The 15,585-nt window shown below is 45.6% G+C and overlaps 1 protein-coding gene across 15 annotated transcripts in view; it reads right to left on the reverse strand.

Annotated features, from left to right (window-relative positions):
- rdgA (retinal degeneration A) overlaps nucleotides 1-15,585 on the reverse strand; it is a 699,236-nt gene that overhangs the window by 236,192 nt on the left and 447,459 nt on the right. The window lies entirely within an intron of this gene.

Genomic DNA, 15,585 nt, shown 5'->3' on the forward strand with positions numbered 1-15,585 from the left:
CCCCCCAAGACTGTGCCCAAGTTATACTCACAGGACCCCCCAAGACTATGCCCAAGTTATATTCACAGGACCCCCCAAGACTATGCCCAAGTTATATTCACAGGACCCCTCAAGACTATGCCCAAGTTATATTCACAGGACCCCCCAAGACTATGCCCAAGTTATATTCACAGGACCCCCCAAGACTGTGCCCAAGTTATATTCACAGGACCCCCCAAGACTGTGCCCAAGTTATACTCACAGGACCCCCCTCCCCCCCCCCCCAAGACTGAGCACTGAGCGCCCTCTACACAAAACAGTACTGGATTGAAGCCACATATAGCTAGTGGTGCCACATGGCCAATTATACAGGATTCATTTATTAAAATTCTACAGGTGTTGATTCCTGCGCTCCGGCATGACAATGTTGCATTGTAGCTGTGAAATACAATATCAAAATTCACACCAAAAAGCGAGGACGCGATGCGTGGCATTTTAATATTTTACCTGAGATTAGTAGAGGTTTTACGGTGAAATTGATCATCTTTCTCGACATCTGACTTGCGTCAAAATGTTAGCGGGTTTGCAGGTGATGAGTCACAATAACGTGGCTCAAGTATGTTGACCAGACCACACACTAGAAGTTGAAGGGACGACGACGTTTCGGTCCGTCCTGGACCATTCTCAAGTCGATTGTTAACTAACTTGATTCTTACGTTAGCGGGTTTGCTTCACCAGAACCGTAGAAAATAAGGTAATCTACTCGTCAAGTTGAAGTACGTTGAAGCAATAAAATGCGTCACAAAGGGATAGAGTAACTTAGGCTCTCTATCTCTCTATCCTCTACCCACGTGGAGCGGGGTCCAGGCCGCCTCTCCATCAGTCCGGGGCAGCGTCAGTACTTCCCTGATTTTTAGTTTCACGAAAGTAGTGAATTTGTTGACGGAAATGTTGGATATCTTTTGAGAAATGTGAGGGGCAGGTTAGTAAGGAGCACAGGAGGCTTGGTGGTGACTGAGGCCTTCCTTATGTGGGTATATCTTGAGATTATCTTGAGATGATTTCGGGGCTTTAGTGTCCCCGCGGCCCGGTCCTCGACCAGGCCTCCATCCCCAGGAAGCAGCCCGTGACAGCTGACTAACTCCCAGGTACCTATTTACTGCTAGGTAACAGGGGCATTCAGGGTGAAAGAAACTTTGCCCATTTGTTTCTGCCTCGTGCGGGAATCGAACCCGCGCCACAGAATTACGAGTCCTGCGCGCTATCCACCAGGCTACGAGGCCCCCAGGGTATGTGGTGGGCATGTGGTGGGTATATGGATGGGGGGTATGTGTTAGGGGCATGTTGTGGGTATGAGAGAGGAACGTGGGTACTGTTTTACGACATCCGCTAACCGCTTGCTCACGAGAATGGTAGGGGGGCTAACAGGTGAATAGGGCTAACAGGTGAGGCGGACCCAACAACCTTCTCTCTCACCCATCTTGACGTAACTTCCCCCAACGCCTGCCCAGTACGACGCGCCGCCCATCGCAACGTCGCGTCCATTAAACGTAGACCAAAAAAAACAAAAACCCCCCCAGGCAATTCCTAACCAAAATGTCAAGACATAAACATTCGCAGTTCGCCCAAACCTTGTTCCACATTAACATAGATATTTAGCTTTAAGCAAATAAACCAAGGTTTTTTTTTTGCCCAGGGTTAATAAAGTTGAAATGCCAAGGGTTAGAAAATTATATATATGAGAATATGCATGTCCAATCAAGGGATGAAGTTCAAGCAAGGATCTGAATAATACCAATCAAGGGATGAAGTTCAAGCAAGGATCTGAATAATACCAATCAAGGGATGAAGTTCAAGCAAGGATCTGAATAATACCAATCAAGGGATGAAGTTCAAGCAAGGATCTGAATAATACCAATCAAGGGATGAAGTTCAAGCAAGGATCTGAATAATACCAATCAAGGGATGAAGTTCAAGCAAGGATCTGAATAATACCAATCAGGGGATAAAGTATCGTTTATTACGACTCAATGTATAACGAGGGTTGAGGATAGAAGGATTCAATTCCATTTCTTAAATATGCACCCCATACCCATCCCGTGGGCGGTGGTGGAAAGGGTTACAGAGGTACACAATGGGTTCAGGAACTGAACCCTAGAGTTCGTCTAGTTAAGCAAGTGAAAATCTCCCGAGGATAGTTGCACAAATGTTAATGTTATATACACATGTACATATATATATTATATATATATATATATATATATATATATATATATATATATATATATATATATATATATATATATATATATATATGTCGTACCTAGTAGCCAGAACGCACTTCTCAGCCTACTATGCAAGGCCCGATTTGCCTAATAAGCCAAGTTTTAATGAATTAATTGTTTTTCGACTACCTAACCCACCTAACCTAACCTACCTTTTTCGGCTACCTAACCTAACCTAACCTATAAAGATAGGTTAGGTTAGGTTAGGTAGGGTTGGTTAGGTTCGGTCATATATCTACGTTAATTTTAACTCCAATAAAAAAAAATTGACCTCATACATAATGAAATGGGTAGCTTTATCATTTCATAAGAAAAAAATTAGAGAAAATATATTAATTCAGGAAAACTTGGCTTATTAGGTAAATCGGGCCTTGCATAGTAGGCTGAGAAGTGCGTTCTGGCTACTAGGTACGACATATATATATATATATATATATATATATATATATATATATATATATATATATATATATATATATATATATATATATATATTATATATATATACACATCCATGTAAACAAATACATATCAATAATCTCTTTGTGTCACAAGTGATTCAACAAGAGGCTCACAACAGTCACTATACAAGGCACTTTACATCTATGGTGAGTCACACAGTTACTAGTCTTGCTCCACACCCACCCAACTGGGCGGCAGCTTTACAGTCATGTGCTCCACACCCACCCAACTGGGCGGCAGCTTTACAGTCATGTGCTCCACACCCACCCAACTGGGCGGCAGCTTTACAGTCATGTGCAGGCTGCACCTACAGTAAGACAATTTTGAATACTTCACTAATATTTCTGGCAGTACATCATTATGAATGAAGTACTTACACATTTCTTGGACACCACTGATGGTGTTATCTCTGAATTCCGCGATTTTTTCACATTCCATGATATAATGACGCAAAGTATGCGAATAGTTCTGCTGACTGAGTTTACATTTACTCAAATCTACATCAGCAGATGTTACAAACTCCCAGAGGTACTTGTAGCCGAGCCTAACCCTAACAGTGGTAACATCTAGAAGTCTGCTAACCTTATTGGATGACCCATAGACGTGCGGTTCTTCCTGCATAATAGAATGATGATAGATTGAGTAACTGGTGTGAATTTCCCTTTGTCTCAAGTCTCCGAAATTTTGTTGATGTTCCCAGAATATTGCTGCCCTCAGGCTGCTCAAAGGCAGTTCCAAGATGGTAATCAATTCCCTCTTTACGAGCAAAAGTCTTGGCCAACTCATCAGTTCTATCATGCATTCGGAGACCAATATGGGAAGGAATCCACAGGAGACAAATTCTGACTCCATCATTGATTATTTCATTATATCTGTGTCAGATATAATGATTATTTCATTATATCTTCAGAGATAAGCACGTCACAGTTATGCCATGGGGAGCCGAGGGCAGTCAAGGATGACAAGGAAGTCACTTACAATTAGCGTGTCAACTTTGGATTCATATACGCGCTCGAGTGCAAGGATTATGGACAACCAATTCTGTTTGAAGAGTGGAGGCCCAGTTACTGAGACGCGCTCCACACTCATGGGAGAAGGAACCATCTCTCCCTGTCACAACAACTGCACTTCCAGCTGCACCATAGACTGATGCAAGGATCCATCAGTGTAAATCTGGGAAAGGGAGCGCTCTCTGACTAAAGCATCAATTTGGCTTAAGGCATTGTACTTTTCTCCTTGTCGAAGCAAGGCTTGGTCTTTAATCAGCTTCTTGGGTGGGACTGGGGGGACAGTAATTAGGAAAGAGGTGATCTCCCATGAGGCATGGAAAGTATCGTTGGTGTCTCTCTTGGTAGAGGTGATGAATATTATACATTCTGAGCATAGTGGCGGTTTGAGTAATCCATTTGGAGGGGTGCTGACCTTCAAGAGAGAAGGCTTGGAGGGCTTCAGTGTTGGGGTTAGGGTGGGTTAGCCTAAGCATCTTGATACAAATTAAAGCATTAATTCCAGTGATACGATCACTTACACATATAATATTTAGTATCTTCGTCATGTTTAGTAATTTAGTTGTATGGGACATCCGAGGATAATCCTCATGGCTTCGTTTTGCATCTTTTCCAGCCCTCCAAGCATTCTCTCAGGCACTAGAGCAAGCATGGGTGCAGCATAATCGATCAGTGATCTAATATATGAGCGGTACATTCCGGCTACCCCGGAACTCACAGTTCCTGCGACGGCGCTGGAACCAATCGTATTGGCGTATGCCTTTCCACTGGAGACTTTCAGCGCCGTGGAGAGGGGTGACCTGCTGCCTGGGTAACAGCTTCTCCCCCGAATCAACCTACCCTGGCTTTGCGCCCTGGTGAGGCCACTCCAGACTAGGTCGACATTAGAGCGCAACTCCATAGTTTCCTGAGACTGATGGATGCCTACTACTACTACATTAGTTTGACAATTCTCACATTTGCGCCATAGCTTTGATGGTAGCCTGCCATAGCCTTGAGAGCACTGAGCTTCTCTATACTGACGACCCAGTCTGGCTACAACATTGCGGTACAGGGGAACCTTAAGACCAAGGTATTTGTATCTGGTTAGAGCCATCATGCAGCTGTATCTTGCGAACAGCTTCACCCTGTCTAGGTGGAAGTCGGTTCAAGATCTTTGTTTTCTCTACTGAGATGATTAAGCCTAGTTCCTGACATGTGTTAAATACAGAGTTCAGAACATTTTGGGTGTTGGTATACCCATTGGTGTGGATCAGTATATCATCCGCATAGCTAATGATGTGTTCGCTAGGCCTCCTAGTTCCTGAGTTTAGGAATGCATTGATTAACACATTGAACAGAGTAGGACTGAGGACACCTCCCTGTGGAGTGAGTGCCAAGTTCAAAATCTCTCGTTACACTCCTATGCCCTTGGAACAGTACAGATGACTTCCTGTTGGATAGATAGCCTCTTATCCACCGTAGAAGCCATCCTCCAACATTCCTTTTAGCAAGTTCGCTCAGAATGACGTGTGGGTTAGCAATGTCAAAGGCTGACTTAAGATCTAGGAAAGTGGTATATGACCTATCAGGATGCAGGGTGAGGAATGTGGTAATACAGTGATGTACACTCTTTCCATGCGTAACGCCATATATCTGGGGAGACAACATGTTACTAATTCTATAAAGTAGACGGTTTAGAACCATTTTCTCAAGACGGAGTAAGATCGGACAACATGTCCACCTAGCAGTAAATAATATCTTTGAGTTAGACAGCTGTTGTGGGCTACTATAAATTACACACGTACACACGCATGCACACACACGCACACGCACACACACGCACACACACGCACACACACGCACACGCACACACACGCACACACGCACCGTAAACGCTGCCTAAAGGTTACCATCCTATCGCGGGAATCGAACCGGCAATCTGGTTGTAATTCAACGAGACATCCCAATGCGCGCATGCGCACATCTCTCTTTCTTAAAGCTAAGTGTATCTGAAAAACTCGTAAAAGAACAAGCGTATTGACTTCATAAAGCAAAAGAGAGTTTCACAAAATGTTATCGTTCCTTAATAACGCGATGTACGGCTGGGAAGGAGCCGGATATCGATGGACGATATTCCGAACGATGATCCGGTGGGTGGGCGTGGCCCTCCTGCTGGTGGCCCTGGGTACGTTGATGGAGGTGACCAAAGGTGGCCTCCTGGATGCCAGGTCACGCCTCGTCCACCGTGTCTTAGCGCCTCCGGACGGCGCCGAAGGGCTCCTGTCGGAGGCGTCGCCGCTGAGGCCACCGGAGAGGTTCAAGTTGAAGCTCAACCCGCGGATGACCGACGACCCCTCGGGGAGGATAACATGCATTCCTGTGATCAGCTCGCTGGTTATCTTCCTGAGCAGGGCCAAGCAGGTGCTGACCCTCCTGCTGCTGCCTGACCACCTGATCCTCGAGGTCACCAGGGTCATGCAACAGCAGGAAGAGGAACAACACCCCTGGAGCTTGTTCTCCTGGCACTCCAGCAAGCTCGATGCCCTGAGTCGCTTGTTAGTCAACATCCTCGGGGCGTCGTCAGTGGACAGTTCGCAAGAGCATCTCTCGCGTGGCGCCATCTTGTTGGTCGGCGCGGTCGTTCTCGTGGTCGTCGCCGCGACGATGGCAACGCTGCTTCTGGCCGTCTTCCTATTACTTAAATGGCGAAGATTCTGGAAGACGCTAAGCGCTAACGACGTCAAGTCCAATACGTTAATGAATATATTAGAGCATTTTATCCTTCCAATGATAACAGTCTTCAACGCTCTGACGTTGGGACTCCTTCCTGAACCACTTCAAAGAATATTATTCCTATTGTGTGGGTGGTTGTCTCTGTTCTTGAAACGGTTGGTGCAAAGGATTCTTGGTGAACCGGTTGTTGATGAACCTGAACCGGTTCCAGAGGATCAACCTACGAGATCCACAATGCCAGAACCAGCTCTGAAGACGGACGACTTACCCGTAAATAAAATCGACTACGTCGGTGTGTTTAAATTCGGCACTGAAAATGGCGAAGCCAAACCCGTCCTAACCTACACCAGTCCCGATTTTGACATACAAATGGTGCCGGAGTCACACCAAGAGGACCAGGATCGAATCCGTGTGTGGTACGTTTTCGCATTTGGGCCTCATGAACCGCCATACCGCTCCGGTCCAGACGACATCTGGACCGCATCTGGACCATACATGGGTGAACCATACTTGGATGAACCATACTTGGTGTGACTCGACTTGACGACACCGTCAAGCCTAACGACCCGCTAACCAGGAGGACTCTACAGGAGTCCTACAGTTCGAGGACTCATAGGAGCCCTACAGTATGAGCACTCACAGGAGTCCTGTAGTGGAGACTAAACAGGACTAAACAGGAGTCCTACAGAATGACATTAAAAGTTTCTGCAAATTTAATGAGGTTCAAATCATATCACAGAAAACACACTTGAGCATGATCACTACATACAAAATACTAAAGGTAACTGCCAGGGCAGACAAGGGAGAGCGGTGCACGGAGCCTGGAGTCTATATACTAAGTTAACCACAAGACAAAGTTAAGAGAAGATTCAGAGGTCTGCCACCAGACTAGACCAGGAACCGAGAGGTATGAGCTACATAGCTAAACCTCACGTCCCGCAAGAGTTACGGGAGACATGATTCACCACCTACAAAATTCTCAGAGAAATTGACAAGGTGGACAAACACAAACTATTTAGTACGGGTGGAACACGAAAAAGGGGACACAGGTGGAAACTTAGTACCCAAATGAATCATAGAGACATTATAATATTTTTTTTTTTAAGTTTTGGTGGTAAAAACTTTTAAGTTTTGCCTCTTTAGTTATATATTTATGTTCGTGCTTGTGAGGGCACGAATGTGGCATACATGAACTCATATATGAGTCCATATATGTAACATTCGTATCTTTCCTATCACATTCGATATTTCCTATCACCTCATGCTCCTGTTCACCTAGCAGTAGTCACCCGGGAGTTAGTCCACTTATTATGAGGTTGCAGCCTGACATCAATAGAGACCAGCCAATAACAGGGCACCTAGGCCTCTGACGTCATGCACAGAGAGCCAATAACAGGGCACCTAGGCCTCTGACGTCATGCACAGAGAGCCAGCGCCACTGCGGCGGTTTCGGCAATTAATAATCAGGGGAAAGCATCGAATCATTAACGACTGTACAGCTTAATCCTTAGAAGCGATAATGAGGGGTCATTAAGGAGCTTGGAAAGGAGGAAGGATTGAAGGAACATCGGGAGATCGAACGCCGATCTTGTGAGATCCAAAGCCTCCAGTACGGGGATGAGGGTTTATAACGCCCCACTACCACTACTACCACCCCCCCTAAAACGTCACCCCCCCCCACCACGCCCACCCCCCCTATAACGTCCCCCCCACCACGCCCACCCCCCTATAACGTCCCCCCCCACCACGCCCACCCCCCTAAAACGTCCCCCCCCACCACGCCCACCCCCCTAAAACGTCCCCCCCCACCACGCCCACCCCCCTAAAACGTCCCACCCCCATCACGCCCACCCCCCTAAAACGTCCCCCCCCCACCACGTCCTCCCCCCCACCACGCCCACCCCCCTATAACGTCCCCCCCACCACGCCCAACCCACACTACAACCACAATCCCCCCATGACCCCCCCATCTACCCCCCCCCCCCCGCCCCGCGTACTGCGTCATAGACTATTTCTTCGTCACAGTTCCTTAACATAGCTATGAATAAATCACGGATTCTTTGACTTATAGTCAGGACGTGAAGGAACGGTGTACGAGGAGACGTACCGTGAAGGGACGGTGTACGAGGAGACGTACCGTGAAGGAACGGTGTACGAGGGAGACGTACCGTGAAGGAACGGTGCACGAGGAGACGTACCGTGAAGGAACGGTGTACGAGGGGGACGTACCGTGAAGGGACGGTGTACGAGGGAGACGTACCGTGAAGGGACGGTGTACGAGGGGGACGTACCGTGAAGGGACGGTGTACGAGGGGGACGTACCGTGAAGGGACGGTGCACGAGGGGGACGTACCGTGAAGGAACGGTGTACGAGAGGGACGTACCGTGAAGGAACGGTGTACGAGGGGACGTACCGTGAAGGAACGGTGTACGAGGGGGACGTACCGTGAAGGAACGGTGCACGAGGGGACGTACCGTGAAGGGACGGTGTACGAGGGGGACGTACCGTGAAGGGACGGTGTACGAGGAGACGTACCGTGAAGGGACGGTGTTCGAGGGGGACGTACCGTGAAGGAACGGTGTACGAGAGGGACGTACCGTGAAAGGACGGTGTTCGAGGGGGACGTACCGTGAAGGGACGGTGTACGAGGTGGTCGTACCGTGAAGGGACGGTGTACGAGGTGGTCGTACCGTGAAGGGACGGTGTACGAGGGGACGTACCGTGAAGGGACGGTGTACGAGGTGGTCGTACCGTGAAGGGACGGTGTACGAGGGGGGACGTACGGTGAAGGGACGGTGTACGAGAGGGACGTACCGTGAAGGAACGGTGCACGAGGGGGACGTACCGTGAAGGAACGGTGCACGAGGGGGACGTACCGTGAAGGGACGGTGCACGAGGGGGACGTACCGTGAAGGAACGGTGTTCGAGAGGGACGTACCGTGAAGGAACGGTGTACGAGAGGGACGTACCGTGAAGGAACGGTGTACGAGAGGGACGTACCGTGAAGGAACGGTGTACGAGAGGGACGTACCGCGAAGGAACGGTGTACGAGGAGACGTACCGTGAAGGGACGGTGTTCGAGGGGGACGTACCGTGAAGGGACGGTGTACGAGGAGACGTACCGTGAAGGAACGGTGTTCGAGAGGGACGTACCGTGAAGGAACGGTGTACGAGGAGACGTACCGTGAAGGAACGGTGTACGAGAGGGACGTACCGTGAAGGAACGGTGCACGAGGGGGACGTACCGTGAAGGGACGGTGTTCGAGGGGGACGTACCGTGAAGGAACGGTGTACGAGGAGACGTACCGTGAAGGAACGGTGTACGAGGAGACGTACCGTGAAGGAACGGTGTACGAGAGGGACGTACCGTGAAGGAACGGTGCACGAGGGGGACGTACCGTGAAGGAACGGTGCACGAGGGGGACGTACCGTGAAGGGACGGTGTACGAGAGGGACGTACCGTGAAGAAACGGTGTACGAGCGACGTACCGTGAAGGAACGGTGTACGATGAGACAAAGATTATAATATAATTTACTGCACTCACAATTATATGCCATTTATTATTTCACCCTAATTACCTACACAATTATATACTCCAATATTATTAATTCTTATTCTTATTATCATTATCAGGAAGGAGGGAATTGTCAGGGGGAAAGCGCCAAGTCATAACGACTATATAGCACTTGGAAGGGGGTCAGGATAAGGGGGTCAGGATAAGGATTTTGGGATGGGACGAGGGATAGGAAATGTTGTCAAACCACTTGGACGGTCGGAGGATTGAACGCCGACCTGCATATAGCGAGACCGTCGCTCTACCATCCAGTCCCGAGTGGTCGGACGGTAGAGCGACGGATGATTCGTACCAATGTTCTGGGGGGGTTACTTCCAAGCACACGCCTTACACCACTGCACCCCAGAGCATAGGTTCGAATCTCCCCCACGGCTCCGCCTGATTTTCTCACGGCTAAATCACGTTATTGTGATTTTCTTATGCATTATTAATTAAAATTATTTTTATTCACCGTCGGTTCCTCGCGACTTGACATAAAGCTCAAAATTGTATTAAAAACATTAGTGAGCAATTTGGAGAATAAGACGGTAATTAGTTTGTACTTATTAAGCAAATTTGCAGTTTACGGGGGATTTTAATTTTAATTATCAGGGGAAAGCGCCAAGCCATTTCGACTTTATAGCACTGGAAAGGGATTTGGGATTGGACGGGGGGAAAGGAATGGTGGGTTGGATATGATTAATCCCAATCCCAAACCCAGTCACAATTTACCCCGGACCGACTATAGCCATCTTCAACACCAAACAAACAAACAAACACACACACAATACGAGATTAAACGAGACTGCATTTTCTATTTATATAATTTAGGCATTTAGTATGGATTAATTTATGTACATTTAGGCATTGTATGTACTTTCAGCGCCGTGGAGAGAGGGGAGGGACCTGCTGCATGGGTAACAGCTTCTCCCTCCATATCAACCTACCCAGGCTTTGCGCCCTGGAGAGGCCACTCCAGACCGACAACCAGAGCGCAACTCCATAGTCTCCTGAGACTGATGGATGCCTTGAGGTGCTTCCGGGGCTTAGCGTCCCCGCGGCCCGGTCGTCGACCAGGCCTCCTGGTTGCCGGACTGTGCCTACTACTATGTACTAACTCTATCTATAAATCCATCAATGTTTGTATCACCCCCTTGTATGTATGTACTTTACCTGAATAAACATTTGAATTGAACAAATCCACAAGGGCCGTGACGAGGATTCGAACCTGCGTCCGGGAGCATCCCAGACACTGCCTTAATCGACTGAGCTACGACTTCTCACTAACTACGACTAACCTTCTCTGTGTGTGAAACATTTGATTTTTTTTTTAATTTAATGGCCCAATCTAATTCACCTATGTCTATCCTACGCTTGAAACAGCCCAGCGACCCCCCACGCTTGTTCCACTGAACCTTCTTAATGTAACATAACCATTTAACACTAACTAAACATCCTAACCCTAAAGGTTCTAACTCTACCTAACTAAACCTACCAAAATGGATCATAACTAACCAAACCTAAATTACCACTACACCTAACCTAACCTAACCTAACTGAAAACTAACAACATAACTAACCCTATCCTAACTAGGCCTAACTTCACACCAACAGCACAATTCACCTGCTTCTATTTATATACTATCCCACCAAACACACACCTAAACTACGACGTTGGTACAACGTTCGAACAAGTTTCAACACCTCCTAACCAGTTATAACAACCAATATAGCAAGTTGCAACAACGTTCTAATACGTCATAAACACGTTAAGCCAAGATGTAACAACTTTATTACAAGTTGTAACAAGCGGAAAATAGAGACAGTTTCGGTTTGTGTTTCCAGGGTTAACTAATACTAAGTAGGTATATATACTAATATATACTAATATATAATATTAGTATTATATACCTACTATTAAAGACTATTTATATAACGCATTCTCACCTACAGCACAAAATACTACTTTGGAAAATTCTAAATACTGGGAGGTGAATGAACAAATCCACCAGGGCCGTGATGAGGATTCGAACCTACGCACGGGATGTTCCCAGACGCGACATGGTCAGAAGAATTGCAACCTTGAGTGCTACAGCCCCTCACTAGGGGTACCGAAGCTTCGAAGCACAATCGGGGTTTCACACACTCCCAAAGAGCCAAAGCTCAACCCCCGCAAGTACAATTAGGTGAGTACAACTCACACATGCACATGGGCTCTGTCAACAGGCAAGATTCACGAAGCAGTTACGCAAGCACTTACGAACGTGTTCATCTTTCCTCAATCGTTGACGGCTTTGGTTACATTTATTAAACAGTTTACAAGCATGATAACGTCCCAATCAACTGTTGTTATTGTTATAAACAGCCTCCTGGTGCTTCGGAGCTCATTAACTGTTTAATAATTGTAAACAAAGCTGCCAAAGATTGAGAAAAGATGTACAGGTTCGTAAGTGCTTGCGTAACTGCTTCGTGAATCTGGCTGAAGATTGGTTTAGACAGGTCGGAAAGCCAGTAGGACAAGGTAGGACACTGGTTGATTGTTATATAGATCCCTTAACTACATGTTTAACACATCTCTAACCCTGTCCATGGAGGACAGAAGAAAATGTACATATGCTGTTTAGCCTGATAAATGTCTGGCCACGTCTGTGGTAGAAAATAATAATAATAATAATAAATAAAATAAAAACTAGGTGAGGATATTGGGAACTTCACTCTCGTACTTTTAAACAAAAGGTAAGTTAATGAATACATTATTTCTTACGCTAGATAAAGACCAGATTATCATCTGTCTCTTCAAGTATATTAATAAATGGTGCAGGCATACACTCCTTGTCTAGCCTGCCCAACCACTTGGGCTGGACGGTAGAGCGACGGTCTCGCTTCATGCAGGTCGGCGTTCAATCCCCGACCGTCCAAGTGGTTGGGCACCATTCCTTCCCTCCGTCCCATCCCAAATCCTTATCCTGACCCCTTCCCAGTGCTATATAGTGTTGATATACAGGGCGGGCCTGGACAATATACGGGGCGGGGTCAGTAGATTAACCACATATTAATATAATTATTTTTAATAGATTTTAATTATCCTGAGAGTAATATACCTTCTTTTTACCCATACACACTGGCTAATTATTAAATTATAATTACTTTGGTTACAATTAAAATTATTATTATAAATTAATAATTTATATTATTAAATTAACGGTATATATTAACTTTTTATTGTGATTAACATCATTTTAATATTCAAATGTTATTTATTTTAATTGTTATTTATTTGCAAACATTTTATTTCCAATTTAATATTAAATATAAAATTATAATCTGAATTATTTTAGCAAGTAATTTCCACAGGCGCACGCGCGCGCACACTCACGCTAGGAACCTTGTTCGAGGCTTTAAATGTGTGTGTGTGTATGTACACACACACACACACACACACACACACACACACACACACACACACAAACCCCCAAAAATACCAGCGATACAAAGATGCGAGAAACAATTATACAGCAGTAAGGAGAGAGGCAGAAAGAAATTTTGAAAAAGGGATAGCAGATAAATGTAAAACAGAACCGGGCCTATTCTACAAATTCATAAACAACAAATTGCAGGTAAAGGATAATATCCAGAGGTTGAAAATGGGAAACAGATTCACGGAAAATGAAAAGGAAATGTGTGAAACATTAAATGAAAAGTTCCAAAGTGTGTTTGTACAAAATGAAATCTTCAGAGAACCAGACACAATAAGAATTCCAGAGAACAACATAGAGCGGATAGAGGTGTCTAGAGATGAAGTGGAAAATATGCTAAAGGAGCTCGGGAGGAACAAAGCAGCTGGCCCAGATGGCGTTTCACCATGGGTTCTGAGAGAATGTGCATCTGAGCTCAGCATTCCACTTCACCTGATCTTTCAGGCATCCCTGTGTACAGGAATCGTAGCAGACGGGTGGAAACAGGCTAACATAGTTCCAATCTACAAAAGTGGCAGCAGGGAAGACCCCCTCAATTATAGACCTGTATCATTGACAAGTGTAATAGTGAAAGTATTGGAAAAGCTAATCAAAACTAAATGGGTAGAACACCTGGAGAGAAATGATATAATATCAGACAGACAGTATGGTTTTCGATCAGGAAGATCCTGTGTATCGAATTTACTCAGTTTCTATGATCGGGCCACAGAGATATTACAGGAAAGAGATGGCTGGGTTGACTGCATCTATCTGGACCTAAAAAAGGCTTTCGACAGAGTTCCACATAAGAGGTTGTTCTGGAAACTGGAAAATATTGGAGGGGTGACAGGTAAGCTTCTATCATGGATGAAAAATTTTCTGACTGATAGAAAAATGAGGGCAGTAATCAGAGGCAATGTATCGGAATGGAGAAATGTCACAAGTGGAGTACCACAGGGTTCAGTTCTTGCACCAGTGATGTTTATTGTGTACATAAATGATCTACCAGTTGGTATACAGAATTATATGAACATGTTTGCTGATGATGCTAAGATAATAGGAAGGATAAGAAATTTAGATGATTGTCATGCCCTTCAAGAAGACCTGGACAAAATAAGTATATGGAGCACCACTTGGCAAATGGAATTTAATGTTAATAAATGTCATGTTATGGAATGTGGAATAGGAGAACATAGACCCCACACAACCTATATATTATGTGAGAAATCTTTAAAGAATTCTGATAAAGAAAGAGATCTAGGAGTGGTTCTAGATAGAAAACTATCACCTGAGGACCACATAAAGAATATTGTGCAAGGAGCCTATGCAATGCTTTCTAACTTCAGAATTGCATTTAAATACATGGATGGCGATATACTAAAGAAATTGTTCATGACTTTTGTTAGGCCAAAGCTAGAATATGCAGCTGTTGTGTGGTGCCCATATCTTAAGAAGCACATCAACAAACTGGAAAAGGTGCAAAGACATGCTACTAAGTGGCTCCCAGAACTGAAGGGCAAGAGCTACGAGGAGAGGTTAGAAGCATTAAATATGCCAAAACTAGAAGACAGAAGAAAAAGAGGTGATATGATCACTACGTACAAAATAGTAACAGGAATTGATAAAATCGACAGGGAAGACTTCCTGAGACCTGGAACTTCAAGAACAAGAGGTCATAGATTTAAACTAGCTAAACACAGATGCCGAAGAAATATAAGAAAATTCACCTTCGCAAATAGAGTGGTAGACGGTTGGAACAAGTTAAGTGAGAAGGTGGTGGAGGCCAAGACCGTCAGTAGTTTCAAAGCGTTATATGACAAAGAGTGCTGGGAAGACGGGACACCACGAGCGTAGCTCTCATCCTGTAACTACACTTAGGTAATTACACTTAGGTAATTACACACACACACACACACTTATAAGTACCCACATGTACAGAGCACTGTAGATTGACGGTTGAGAGGCGGGACCAAACAGGCGAAGCTCAACCCCCGTAAGCACAACTAGGTGAGCACACACACACACACACACACACACACACACACACACACACACACACACACACACACACACACACACACACACAGCCTAACCCAGGCGGGATCCAAGAGTCAATGCTCGATCCTG

The sequence above is a fragment of the Procambarus clarkii genome, chromosome 25 (genome assembly GCF_040958095.1).
Source record: "Procambarus clarkii isolate CNS0578487 chromosome 25, FALCON_Pclarkii_2.0, whole genome shotgun sequence".
Classification (NCBI taxonomy): Eukaryota; Metazoa; Arthropoda; class Malacostraca; order Decapoda; family Cambaridae; genus Procambarus; species Procambarus clarkii.